This window comes from Passer domesticus, chromosome 4 (genome assembly GCF_036417665.1).
Source record: "Passer domesticus isolate bPasDom1 chromosome 4, bPasDom1.hap1, whole genome shotgun sequence".
NCBI lineage: Eukaryota > Metazoa > Chordata > Aves > Passeriformes > Passeridae > Passer > Passer domesticus.
This window is the reverse complement of record NC_087477.1, coordinates 78,819,787-78,834,086: the sequence shown is the minus strand read 5'-3', so window position 1 is coordinate 78,834,086 and position 14,300 is coordinate 78,819,787. Positions and strand designations below refer to the sequence as shown.

At 40.9% G+C, this 14,300-nt stretch overlaps 2 long non-coding RNA genes across 2 annotated transcripts; both read left to right on the top strand.

The window, feature by feature from the left end:
- The first annotated feature begins 861 nt into the window (after positions 1 to 861).
- Positions 862 to 3,162, top strand: LOC135300130 (uncharacterized). The gene is made up of 3 exons (XR_010362011.1): positions 862 to 923; positions 2,173 to 2,227; positions 3,023 to 3,162. It is a non-coding gene; the product is annotated as an uncharacterized LOC135300130 (long non-coding RNA).
- A 671-nt stretch (positions 3,163 to 3,833) lies between these two features.
- LOC135300128 (uncharacterized) lies at positions 3,834 to 5,183 on the top strand. The gene is made up of 2 exons (XR_010362010.1): positions 3,834 to 3,936; positions 4,034 to 5,183. It is a non-coding gene; the product is annotated as an uncharacterized LOC135300128 (long non-coding RNA).
- The last annotated feature ends 9,117 nt before the right edge of the window (positions 5,184 to 14,300 follow it).

Sequence of the window (14,300 nt, the reverse complement as noted above, 5' to 3'; positions counted from 1 at the left end):
CACAGCGATTCCTGAAATGAAAGTGCCTCAGCATCTGCAGTCTGAATCATCTGTGGGACTGAGCTTCCCTGCAAGCTCAGAGCCATAAAACATTCCTTGCCCCAGCTGGGAGCAGCCATGGGCTTATCCTATGGAGAGGTTTCTCTTGGGAAGATGAAGGAGCCCACAGACCTTTTAGTGTAAGAGTTTAATAAAAAATTTAGCTTTTAGGCTCCTTTGCCTGGGAACAGCAAGAGTTTCCCTGCTTTCTTTCTCCTTTGCAGAATGAGCTTTTTTTTCCCCACAAATATATGAGAACAATTCACCTGCTTTTGTCTTCCCCCTGCCAGGTCTCTTTGCCAATGAAATGGTTTCCCTCCTGGGCATAGATCACTGGCCTGACTAGGATGCTGTTATGTTAGAAACAGGAAAATTATAACATTGCCCTTTAATTTTTCTCATTAATTCAGGTACAACTCACTTCTCTCCTTCCCTTTCTGCCCCTTGAAATTCACCTGTAAGTACCTTAAAGGAAGAAATGTTCCAACCCAAGTCCAGCAGAAAGGATGCTCTCTAAAAACAACCAAACTATCAAAAAATCAGAAATCATTTCAAAGAGCATCACTGTTTTTTGGACAGCTGCCAAAACCATGTGAATAATACATAAAAGATAAAATGTCTGACAAAACCCTCCAGTGCTGCAGCAAACAGTTCAAAGGAAAGGCATCAATGTCCAATTACCTGCCCAGGGTGCTGGACTGCAGGGAAACTTCAACTTTTGGGCAACCAAAGCTCCACACAGGTAGTAATTGTGGTGGGCTTGGTGGTAAGAAACAGGTTAATTTGCTTTATCCTGCTTCCCTGTGGTCACTTTGGGACCATTAATAGCACCTGGGAGACCAGGTGTGGTTCCAGCTCTCAGAGCAATGTGCCCAGCAAAGCAGGTAAAAACTAATTTATTTACTTCTCAAGTTCACGCCATTTTCTACCTCAGGCACCATTTTGTTTCTGATCTGCACCAGAACAGCCTGCCCTGAATTTTGTTGCCTGAAAGACAGGGGAAACATCTCCCTGCTTCAAACCAAAGTAGAGATTTATATTTTTTACTGCCATTCTCAGTTAGTGCTGTTTGGCTGGGGTATCTCCCTTCTCACTGTCCCCTCCTTGCACCACACTGAAAAAGCACCTCCAGACAGGCTCTTCTCTCCCTGTCCTCTTCTACACTGCTGCATGGAACAAAGCATGGACAGAAAAGAACTGGATGAGTCCAAAGCAAAGCCTCATTTGAGCACTTAACTGCATTTAACTGCATTTAACTGCAAATTCACATCTAATTTGAGGCTCCTGTTCTCTACTTGCATATTGAGACAAGTTGCAGCTCCAGTGGACTTCTAATGTTATTCCCTGTCCTCCTTCCTACAAATCTGGCAAGATTTATGTTCCAGAATTTAATAAGTTATGGGTTTGCAAGCAATGATTAAAATAATGTATTTCTCTGCATGTTTTTGAGTTCAGCTTGACCATCACTTCCTGAGCACAGTCTAAGTGACTCAGAGGGGCCAGTGATCTGAGCACTGCCCAGCCCTGAACTCTCTGCTGACATTTCTTAATGTCAGTAAATAACAGCAACTTTTGTACATATTGCTTTTCTTTCTAGGCAATTTACTGTCTTTATTCTTTTTGGGTCTCATCCCAGACTGAGATTAAAAGTGGGGCCAGCTTAGGCAGGTGATTTGTTTTCTCTATGTCCGTGTGTCTCATTGCTGAGCTTGAAGTCAGACCTGCATAAAATTTGGTGATTTGGGGCCACTGGGCTCAAAGTGCACCCTCTGACTTTCCCGGTTTCCCTCAGCACAGATCTGACACTCTCATCTTCACTTTATCTCTGATCATCAAACTTCTGTAAAGAAAGGTCAGTGACATTTCGCAGTGTTTTGAAATGATAACATCTCAGACCTGGTCAAGCTTGCATTAAAATGCTCTTTTAATGACAAATAGGCCATCTGCACCCTGTCTTTGAGTAAATCCAGGAGCCCACATAAACTATTTCTATTGACAGCTATAAAAATTAGCAGAGGCCAAAATCTTTCACATCTCTGCTTTTGTCCTCCCTCGGAATTACTGATTGAATGTCCCCTATTTTGAGTGAAAAGTGAAATATGGATTTTCTTTTCATCATCACCACTTGCACAGCTGCATCAGTCATTAAGCTGTCCTGAAGATCTGTTACCCAGGAACTGGATGCCAGGTATACATCTTATCCTGAGGTGAATTGTGGCAGGGCATAAATTGATCATGAGGTTCATGCCTTTGAAACCCAAGTGAAAGAACATCAATTGTCATCAACTACAAGATTATAAATAGAAAAGATCAAATCAGTTCTGACCTAAATGTGTTGTGCAATGGAAATATATTTAAAAAAAAAAAAAAAGAAAGAAAAAGAAAAATCCAAACAAACTAAAAAAATCACAAGTTAGTTTGATCAAGGACAAAAAGTTATACTTTTCAAGGTAAGACATAAAATTAACAGAAATTTCTTTACTCAGCCTGCCCCTCCTCCATGTATTTTGTACAACTGGGTGCTACAGCTAAAAGCTCAGGCTCCTCCTCTATTGTCCCTATTGAAAAGCCACTGCAGAGCTACAACCTTCTGGAGCTTAACTTCCTCCAAATATCAGGTGAAATGCAGCCACCATCCTTTCCAAGCTTTTTGCACTGCTGTCAGGTGTTTATTTTAAACTTCCTCTGCCAAAGATTCTGATGTAGTTGCAAAGTCTCTCTTACATCATTATGTCAATATACTCTTATTCCCCTTAAACTGCAGATTTCTAGGCTAAATAAGCAAAGCTATTACCTATTTTTTTTAATTTATGTTCTCCATCGCCTATTTCAATTTTAGTTAATCCTTCTTGAATATGTTTGACTAGAACTGTATGTTATCATTCTAAATAAGATTTTATAGTGCTACATAATTTCCTGTTTCTGCTGGAAATTCCTTCTGTGAGATACGTACACATCCAGTTTTCTCCCTGTTTTCTTGAAGGTCCATAACCATCTTAAGATCATGAAATGCAACCAGGACTTCTTTCTTCTCCATTGATGTTTTCCAAGCCTATAGCAGGAATTACTTTTTTTCCTCTGAAAAAATTGAAGTCTTCCTCACTACTGCAGCCACACTAGAAAATCTCTATGTACCTGATGTCATTTCTTTTCCTTTTTAATATAAAAAATTTGTTATTTGACAAGTGAATAATGCAAACTTTGCTAGACTTGCATTAGACCCACAAGTCCACACGTGAGTTTTGTCTGGATTCTGGAATGGAGACTAATTACTCTCAGGATTTAATTATTTTAATCCTTTATGCCTGCACTTAAATCTCTGATTAAAGTGCTATATAAAAAAAAAAATCAAATACTAGGTTCATGTTATGAACTAGTTATGAAAACTAGTTATAACTAGTACTAGTTATGAAAACTAATACAGTTTATTAGTATTAGTTTCTATAATACAAATAAATTAGTATTATATAAGTTAATATAATTTATATATTTATAAAATTTATAATTTATATTTCTATTAGTTATAAATTTCATAACTTATATTAATTTCTATAATTGTTTATATAAATAAAATAGTTTATATAATGAAAATAAGTTTTTAATAAAAATATTAGTAAAATATAATAGTTTATATAAGAAATATAATCGTTTATAAAATTTATATAATAGTTTGTAAAATTTATATAATAGTTTATAAAACTGGAGAACTCACACCATTTACACATGATACACCTGTGATGTGGGTCTTACAGTGTGAAGGTTAGAGCAGGATACAGTTGTCTAATGAATTACCTAAAACGGGTATCCAAGATGCTTTGGGGTGTCTCAGGGGGATATCCCAGACCTGGCAGAAGCCACACAGGACCCACAGGAGACCTTGGCTCTTCTGCAGGGCAAGTGGGTACCCCAAAACTTTTGATGCACACCCTAAAACTTTTTGGTGTGTAATTGTTGGGCACCTGTCTGAAACTCACCCTTATTCTACTGATTTTAGCTTGGAGAGGTGAAATGAAACATGGAGCTGGTGAAAAGCCTACACTGAGTAATTCAGCTTAGAAACAGAGTTGTTGTTTCTAATTCAGCTTAGAAACAGAGTTGTTGTTTCCTGCAGCGACGTTAACAGAATGAAGTGGTGTCACCAAGTTAAAGAAGGAGATCTTTGGAGCTGGCAGCCTTCAAAGTCAGCTCTGGGCAGCCTGACCTGTGCTGATTTCAGTGCACTCAGGCTTTCTTGCTTTCTCCAGCCACCAACGAGCTCAGGGATCAGAGCTGACCCAAAAGCTTTGGCAGATGGGTGCCTGAGGAACAATCTCCCCTCAGCTGTTCCCACCTGGGTTTTCAGAGCTGCTCACTTGGAGTTTGGCTGTCTCTGGAGCACGGGGACAGAGAATTAGGACTTATCTGGTCACACACAGCATTATGAGTTAGCTCCTTGCCATCACAGGAGCCTCAGTTACTGAGGTTATGTCCATTCCTATTTCCCAGAGGTTTGGTTGCCTGTGGAGATGAATGCTTGAGTTTTCAAAGTCACCTGGGAGAATCTAAGAAAGAAGAAGTGACTTGCAATTCCCAGCAAGACAAATTAAATTATCTAATCACCCCTTCTGGCCTCAAACCCCATGAAACCATATGAAAATAATAGAAAAAGAACTTCCCTGTGTGACTGCTAACAAAAAGAAATGTTTCTGGTTCAGCTGCAGATAATGATTTTGACATTGTCTCTGAACTCTTGGCTTTGCAGATGTCAGAAGCTTAACAGCTTGAGGAAGTTCTGATCTCTGATTCCAGCTTTTATCTGTGGAGGTGGGAGACAAGGAAGCACTAAGGGCAAAGCTGCCAGAAAAGGGCAGCTTGAGTCAGCAGCTTGCAGCCCTTCCACTGTGGTTGTAATTGATTTCAAGTCACAGCTTTCCAGGGGGAAAGCACCACCAAGCTGCCTCCACACCCTGGACTCTGCAGGAACTTGGGAGAAATGTTGTCTCCAGGTTTTCTGGGACTGGGCTCTTCAGTGGAGGAAAGAACAGTATAAGAAACCACTTGGTTTAATAACAACTGTGAAAAAAATGGCATTCTGAATTGCAGTGGATATTACAAATCTGATATCTCAACAGAACATGTAAAAAATAAATGAAATTGTAACATAATTGCTCTAGATTTTCTATTCTCAATTAATTTTGCTTTCATGTTCACTTGTGCCATGCTGTAGCATTGTGCTTTGAAATGCTCCTGCCTGCTGCAGGAGGTCTGCTGGGGTGATGTCTCTGGCACAGAAGTCAAAACTCTCCAAATTAATTGCTCCTTTCATCCCCTAATTAGAACCATGCTAATTTCCTTCAACATCATTATTCTATAAAAAGCCACTCTTTCAGCTCCACGTTGTTGATGTGGGAGATGGAAATCAAAAGAGGGCCAGTAAAGAGGATGCACCACAGGCAGCAAAGAGACTCTCACTACTCTGCATCATTTTCTAGGATGTAAAGCAACAAGATTTTCCTGGTAATTCTACAAATTCTTGTACAATTCCCCCTTTCCTGGTGGGAAACCAGACCAATATTTATTGAACCCCAGTACTAGAAAGTTCTTCCTCCTGGCCTATGCCACTGGGTGCTGTAAGAAATTTCTACCTAAAGAGAAATAAAAGTAATCAAAGCCACATGTAGAATATGAGATTGAGTCTTAAATTCTGGTTCCTCATACATATGAGTAGACTTTCAAAGATCAGGTTCATTTCTGAAGTGTCATTGTTAGCTTGGCCATGCAGGAATTTTTGGCATGCAAATATGTTTGGTTATCTCTGTTTGTTCTGAAATTGAAATGGTTATTGTAAAGAAAAGACCCACCTTCAAAGTTGGAATGTGAAAGGTCAAACATAGAGGAGAATATTCAATTCAGGAAACAAAGAAGAAAGCCTATTTAGAAATTAAGGACCAAACACGCTTTAAGGCAAATGACTTTTTGGGACAAAGTGCAATTTAGTCTTTACTTATTTTCATATTTCTTTATAGTTGCCATGAGAATATTTTAATAACCTCTGTAGAGTTTAAAATTATGCAGGTAATTGCTTAAAGTAATTTTAGTGCTATTAAAGATAACAAACCTCTTGTGTGAAATACTTTGCTAAGCAACGATCAGCAGAAAAGGGGTAAAGATATTTTTATTGCAAATTTGAGCTCTTTTTATAGGTGAGTTGAAGTGAGAATATAATTACATTATCTATAAAATAAAAGGTGTGCAGGTATTCAAACACCTACCATCTTAATCTTGCGTTGAGTCATGCAGAAAACAGAGCAGAATTTTAAGCAGATCCCTTTCTCCCATTCAGCAGCCTGTGTGTGATCTCTGAATCCACCCCCAGTTTGCACTGATAATGTTTAAATTGCACCTTTATTCATCACAGCACATTCATAATACCTGAAACAGAATCCCTCCCAGATTACTTGGGAGACAGAGGAATGAGTGAGTGTAAATCCTGCACACCCTGCTTTCATTTCTTTTCCTGACTTTCTTGATTATGATTTCTACAAAATCACTTCCTCCTTTCTGGCTCTACTTCATGAAAAATGTGTCAGAGAAGTTGGTCTAGGAGAAGTTTGAGACTTTGATAAAACCATTCACACAAAACCTGGAAGGCCCCAAGTGAGCCACAATAAAACTTGTTCCTCTAAGTTATTACATCCTGCTAATGAACTATAAGCATTTTTAGAACCCGAAAAAACAAACAGAACTTGCATTTTTTGTCTCTTTCAGGCTTAGGGGATGCAAGTGACACAAGCAAAGCATAATTTCACTCATATCCAACTGACAGTCAGACAGGTTAGCCAGGAGCTGAAGTTGTTCTGCTGTCCCACAAGAAATCCCAGTTTAAACAGATCCTGGATATTCTGGGGTGTTGGATTTAAAGCCTGATGGGAACTGGAGGCTGGTTCTTTGTTCCCTTCCTTTGTTGTATGTGTTCTTCAGCTCTGGGAACTGTTGGTCCTAAATCATGAGGGGATCTTCAGTGCTAACCTGCTCCAAGGAATATGTGAAACAAGCTGGGCAGCAGTTGTCAAAGTAGCTTGGAAAAGGAAAAGGAAACATGAAAATATCTTTTAGTTTATCTAGAAAACAAATCACATTTCTGGAATTGCCACAGCTCTGCTACCACCTGGGACAAGTTTTAGGTGGGTATTGACCCAGGCACTCTACAATAACTTCTTGCCAAACTGAAGAGTTAAGGGAGGCTTCTTCCACCTTTTTTATTATGAGCCATTTCTCTCTCCTAAAACAGACCACAAGAGCATTTCAGAGCCTGCTGCTCACAGCAGGAATTTACTTCCTTTCCCTTCTTTTCCTTTACCCTCCCCCTATTTACTTTTTCACTCCTTTGAGCAATGTTTCATGGTGGAAACAGCTATCTTCCAAACCTCTTGAAGGGGGGAAAAAATTATTTCTTTCCCATTCTCCTCAATGAGCAAGATTGATTTTTTAGCCATTAGCTGCTGTGAGCTGCATGTTAATAATGAGCCTGCAGTATAAGTAATAACGATGGATGCTTTCCACGTGCACATATGGATAGCCAAGCATTATTTCCCTCCATAAGCTCCTACCTCCAAGGATCTGCCATTTGGGACATTTCCATCCCTTACAGTGCCATTCTTTCACTGGAGCTCAATGTATGGGGTGACCTCAGTTCACAGAATTAATGCCTAATCACTACGATTTGAGGCATTTCCCCTCCCTTTCTTATTTATTTTTTGACATTGGAAGAACTTTATTCATGTAGTTTTCCCTCCTGATCTGGTTTCATTGAACTTAAAATGTAAAATTCCTTTTTGGTTGCTTTGATTTTGTATTTTGAGGATTTTTTTCTGTAAAGTTTAATCCCTGAATGTTTGCCACATGCAGGGGTTCTGACTAGGGCAAGCAGCTCCTAGGAATGTCACAGAGCCATTTGTATTAAGTAACAGGGGAAAAAAATTTAAAATTTTTCAATATGTTCCTTCACTCCTGTCTCCAGAAAAAAAATATATCAGCCCTGAAGAAGTACTGAATAATATCTGCGAGCAATGACTCAACAGTTCTTGATTTTACAGATTGGTATTTCTGCCAAAGTAAGGAGTCAGTGAAGAATTTTAGGTGTTTTTCCTCTTCTCCTTCCCATATAAACCAGTAAATGTGCACTGGCGGATCACTGCTCAGTCTCATCTGAGAATTAACAAGGCTGAGCTGCACAGCATTATCCTGGACAGCAGTGGATGGTGAGGGGCCTGACTGAACACTGGTGCACAGCTCCAAAATCAGACATTTTCCCACAAGAGCGGCCTCTCCCAGAAGGATTTCAGTTGCTGGGGTGAGTTTCAGTGCCAGTGCACCCACTGGAATATACTTAAACATTTCTTGCTGTGAGATAGGATTAGGAGGAAGGCAAAGTGTCCTGTCACAAGTGTTTTCCAGGGAGAAATCTGAGGCATAAGTCTCCAGAAATAAAGCAAGGGACTTGTTAGAGAGATTTGATCCTGAGCAGTGAAGCCTCAGTGGCCTCAGTGACAAGGACTAACAGGGATGTGCCTTTGCCTTCTGTTCTTGGAGAGATTGAAAAGGCTTTTCAGCCCCCAAAAGCAATGTTTTAATAAGATATAAGTTAAAGTAGTTAACTTTTCTAATAAGGAAAGCCTAAAGAGAGTAGATTGATCAGCACTGAAATGAATGAAGCAATGCAATACCTCCTCCCTGCCCAGCTGGTCCTGCTGGGAGTGCTGAGGCTGCAGGCAGAGGACAAAGCTCTGGATCCAGGAGGTCTGGATAACTGGATGGATGTGGAAAACTGCTAGGTATGACACAGGAAAGTGCTGAATGTATTAAACAACAGTGGGAGAAACCAATAAATCTGCAGAGAGTGCTGTGAGGAGTGGCCAGATTGGCTGGGTACCTGGATGGGAACACCAGGGACCTTTTGGGGATCCAAGTGTATCAAGGCCAGCAGCAGCACCTGGGGAACTAAATCAGCAATGCTGAAAAAAATGAGATTGCAGATATCAGAAATAGCAAATAACCATAACGAAACCAGCAAGTTTTGGGATGGACACAGCAAAATTGTGACCACTGGGAGAAAAAAAAAAAATGTTAGTATTGTGGGTTGGTTAATTGGGAAGGAATGAGGGTGGAAAGGAGAAAAGTGGGGGACCCATTGTATCCACATCTTTCTTCCATAATCAGGAGGGACTTGGGGTGTCTGAGGGAACAGGGGTGGAGGAACATGGGGATGCTCCCACCCCTGCATAACTGTTTAAAGGGCAAGAGAAAGCAAAGATTGCTTTGCATGTCTTTGTCAGATGAAAATCTCTACAAAACTGAGCTCTTCTGACTACTTTTATTTTTCCCCCTGTCTATCCATGTCAGACTATCCACTCTCCTCTTCCCAAAAGGATACATTTGAAACTTACTGTCAAAACTCAGTGGAAATCTGTTTTTTAGAGTGGGGTGATGGTGTTTGTGTTGTTGTAGCCACAAGAGGAAGATCTTGTGAAGGAAGTCAAGGCAGGACCTGTGGATTTGGAGATCACCAGGGTGTCCCACTCTGTACACCAGCCACACACTCTCACACCCCACCAAAACAAGATCCTCAGTCCTGCTCAATCATTTTCAGTAAGAGATTTCTGTTCTCCTGGTTCATTTTGGAGTGGAATTTTCTTCACTGCAGGTACACTATTCCGATATTCTCCCCTTCTTTTGGCCCTGATGCACTCCCTGCTTTCTGGTGACCAACACAACCCCAAGTAAAGCAAAAAGAGCAGCACTTCCAGCTTTTTGCCAGATATAATTTACTTGACAAAGGAGCAGCTCCATGACCATTTTGAGGAGGCTCTTGACTCTATGAGGTGACTTTACCTAAGGGAAAGCGTCAGTGTAGGACAGAGCACCCATCCTACCCAAACAGCTCATGCTTTCAAGTTTGTTTTTTGTGTGTGTGGCTTTTTGTGTTTTTATTTTTCCCTGTTATTTTTATTTCTAATTTTCAAATGAAAAAGAATAACCAAGTACTAAACAGTGGGTAATAACTTTCACTTTATATCCCCATGAAAGTGCTGGTAATTGTCCCCTCCTTCCTCTGAAAATAAGACACAGAAACAATAAGGTCTGGAGGTAAGATTGTAAGTACCAATAATTATTTTTTCTATCCACTGGGAGATTTCAGCTTGGACCTGAGAGTCACCATTGACTTATGTGCCACTTGAGCAGGCATCCTGGTGTCATTTGCAGGGACTTGTGGCTTGATGAGGCTTTTATGAACAATTAGACAATGGAGTAATTTACAGCATTAGCCTGACATCCACAGCATGCAGCAGGACACACACAGCACAGGGGAGAGGGGAAATCAGGAAAACACAGCACTGCCTAGGCAGGCTCCCCAAAAACCAGCAGCTGAGAGGCTGGACATGCAAACCACATGGGATCCACTCTGACAGCTGAGCAAGGCTGTCCTCACCTTAGAAGCTCATTCTAATGCTGAGAGCCAAATTAACACTGGCCACTTTGCCTTTGGAAGGCAGAACCTGAGCATTTCTGAAACCACAGCAAGTTTATTGACATTTAAGTTCTTCAACTCACTCCCCATTAAATCTCTCTACCAGAAGCCATAATGATGATGGCTGTCATTATTATTATTATCATTTTTCATCACAGCAGCAGCATTTTGTGGGCAGCCAGGGGCTCAATTGCATTGCAAAGTTTAGCCCCAACTTGTATTGATCCAGTTCTCAAACCAAAAGCCATTTCTGAGACTTTTAGGTTTTTACTTTGTATGGATCAAACAACTGTGGGCTGCACTAGAGTCACCCCTCAGAGGGAAGTTGTGAGGGGCTGTTTAAATCCTACAGTTCATGGATTGAGACATCTTCCAGAGCTTGTGATGTCAGTCAGGTCAGAGACTTCATTTCTCTCAAGAAACTCCACCTGAAGAGCCCCTGAAGCCAGCAGAAGGTCTCACAGTGACTCCCACTGCACATCAGCCATGCACCAGATCCAGCCTCCAGGATATGAAGAAGAGGAAAAACTCATCTGACCTGAAACCTGACCCACCCATCTCCTCTCACCCACCAGGGCTCAGGTGACACAGCCACACCACAAACTCCCTCTGCCAGGGGCTTGGGCAGCAAAGCAAATGCAAGTTCCAACACCTGAGGCTTAAAAGAAAATGACCACAAAACAATATACTGCTTCTGAACCAAAACTCTTATTAGGCTCTCATGCATAGGCAGATATCACTAGTACCTGCTGTCTTTTTTTAATGAAAAAATGGCCAGTTTTCTATGGTTTAAAAAAAAATATGAGAGGTATGGTTTTGTCCAGAAAACCTCACTAAAAAGATGAAGCCAACAAGAAACTGCAGGTGGATACCAAGGTCAGGGAGACCTTTATGGGCTCAGACAGGACTTAGACATTTCCCATGACTTGTCAGCCTGATGGGTGTTTATGGACACCATTTCCAGCTGCATCATTTTCCCTGTTCACTACGTACAGAAAATAGGTACACACCCAGTGCTCTGCACCCTTCTTCCTTCTCTGTCCCAAACTGCTGCACAGTCATGCCTGGTTGTTTTGTGTCAAATTTCACTACATTTCTGTTTCACAGGACTTAGTGGGAGCCCCTTCAGCAGTGGTTGAAGTGTTATCTCCATATTGCTTGGTCTTATACACATCAATTTTAGCACTTTGCTGAATTTCCATGATGTTCTCCTTTCACAAACCAGGAGAGTGACTCAGAGCTGTGAAACTGCCCGAGGGTATAATGGAATACTACAAGATCTGAGTTTCTTTGTTTCTAGTCCCTTACTTCATAGTAGTTCACAAACAAAAGTTACTGAGCACCCAGCATCTCTCTCCCCAGCACCAAAAAGAGATGCTGAGATTGCCACCAATGTATTCTTACTGTGTAGCCCTTTTTGCTTCAAGTGGGCCAGTGCAAAAGGAATACCCCCCAGTCTAGCTGCTTTGGAAGCTGTGGCATAAACTATAAGTAGGTGATCACAAAAAATTAATTAAACTCCTTGGCATGCACTGAAAAAATAATCAGTGTTCTTTTTGTAGCAGACTTGACAGGTTTATAATAAGAAATGTTTCATTAAAGCAGTAAAGCTCATTGTCTGCAAATGTTGTAAAGTAAAATAAATGAGAATTAAAACTAAATCTTTATTAAGTTTTGATGAAGATTCTGTCCTTGAGCTGTAAATCCACAGCATTTCTCTCCTAGAAAACCACTAGGAATGATGTATATGACGTACCACAGATGGAATATCTTCTTAGATAATGAAATCACTGAGAACTGTGGGTGAATTTGTTCTACCTCTTCCCAAACTGCCGAGCTCAGGAGCCCATGGATGAACTTGCATGTACAGGGATGAAATCTGAGTTCCTCATGCCCAAAAAAATAGACAGGTCCTTCCATAATGAACTTTATTTGTTCAGAAAACCTGAGAGGGAGGCACAGCAACTACACAGAGCTGAAGCCAGCTGAGCTACCCTACCCCAAAATCCACCTGTCAGCCCTTTGGTAAGACCTCTCTTAACTCAAGGTGGGCACCCATCTATTTTTAGGCACAGGTAAAGACACAGAAAAGCCATTTTAGAAAGGAATTAAATTGTTCTATATCTAGAAGAGGGTGAGGCTGAAATGGGAAACGTGGCAGAAAACTGGTGAGAGGATGAGATGTGGATGAAAAATGATTCTTCTGAAATGAGGCTTCTCCTGCCTGGCAGAGAGCTGAGGGGAACCTAATTCCTCTTGGCTGTAACAAGAGACAGAGAAAAGCACCCTGAAGCTGAAGGAAAACACTGACAAAAAGAAAAATTGCTGGAAAATTGGCCATTAATATATTTAAAGTGGCAATTAGAAACAACTTCCACAAGTCAAGTCACAGCTGGAGATTAAAGAAGAGAGAAAAAACCCAAAACTCTTGAAGACAGAGCTTCACACTCTCTGAGAGGAGGGTATGAGGTGCTGGTTTTCATTACAGACAACTTGTCACACGAGACCAATTCCAACCTCATTCTGCTGTGTTCTCCAACACTGCCAATGCTGCCATCAGAACAACTGAAAATTGAGGGCACTCAGCACTGCCCAGTCCCGGATTCGAGGGCAGCAGAGAACTCCAAGGCTCAAATTTGCTTTTCTCAATTGCTGAAAGTATTGGCTTATCAGAATCTGAGAAGAGCCAGCTGGGCAGGGCATCCCCTGGTCCTGTTCATTTCCTTCAGAGATAATTTCTCAGAAAACATATTTCCATTTCACAGTGGAGTCCCAGGAAAGTCCTGGATTGCTGTTTTACTTTTCTCACCTGCCCATGCAAACAAATTTTAGCTGCTGATTGCTCGGGCTGCAGTGGCTCCCTTTGGAAGGATTACAATGACAGCAGAAGAGGCTGATGAAAACTGTGACAATTCCCTCTTCCCCCAGCTGATTTGGAGCAGCAAACGTTAATGCTAAAATGTACAAATGGCTCTGCATGCAATTTTAATATGATTATCATATGAGAAAAAGGAAGACCATCTGTGGAAGTAGGAGATCTTAATGGGAGATTTAATTGACTTCATTTATCTAAAGGGAGATACACGTGTTTCAGGACCTCCAAACCAGTCAGGTTGACACCTTTGCTGTGCCAGAATTAATGGTTTGCTTGATGGAGGGTGCAGAACACCTGAGGGACTGTAGCTGTCATATCCCCCTCTGAACAGGGAAAAGTAAAGTTATAAATCACCTTTATCACCAAGATGATGATTAAGGACAGAAAGTAGCATTTTAGCACAAGAAATGGATGAATGACTGTTGCAAGACCCAAAGGCCTCAGACCATAAAACAAATAACTGTGATTAAGCAGATCAAAAGTCCTTAAATTATCCGGGGCCATAAGGACCAAATTAAACCCCAAACCATTTAGAAAATGGGCTTCATAACATTTCTTGTTATGAGCATCTTGGCAGGAGTTCAGGAACCTCATTAGGAAATGGGAGAGACAAATCCACTTTATTAAGACAAAAAAGATCATGTTACTTTGCATTATTGTGTCAGGGAGAAAGTCAGCAGCAGGGAGAACCATGGTTCTAACAGAGCACAACCCAGCCAGGCACAGGAAGGGCTCCAGTGCTTGTACATCCCATCTTCCACATCCACCTTAACATCACTAAACTCCTTTTGACTTCCTTTTCCTTTTGACTTCCTTTTCCTTTTGACTTCCTTTCTATTGTCACTGCCAGCAGAAATTGGCAAGGGTTTTCTAATTAAA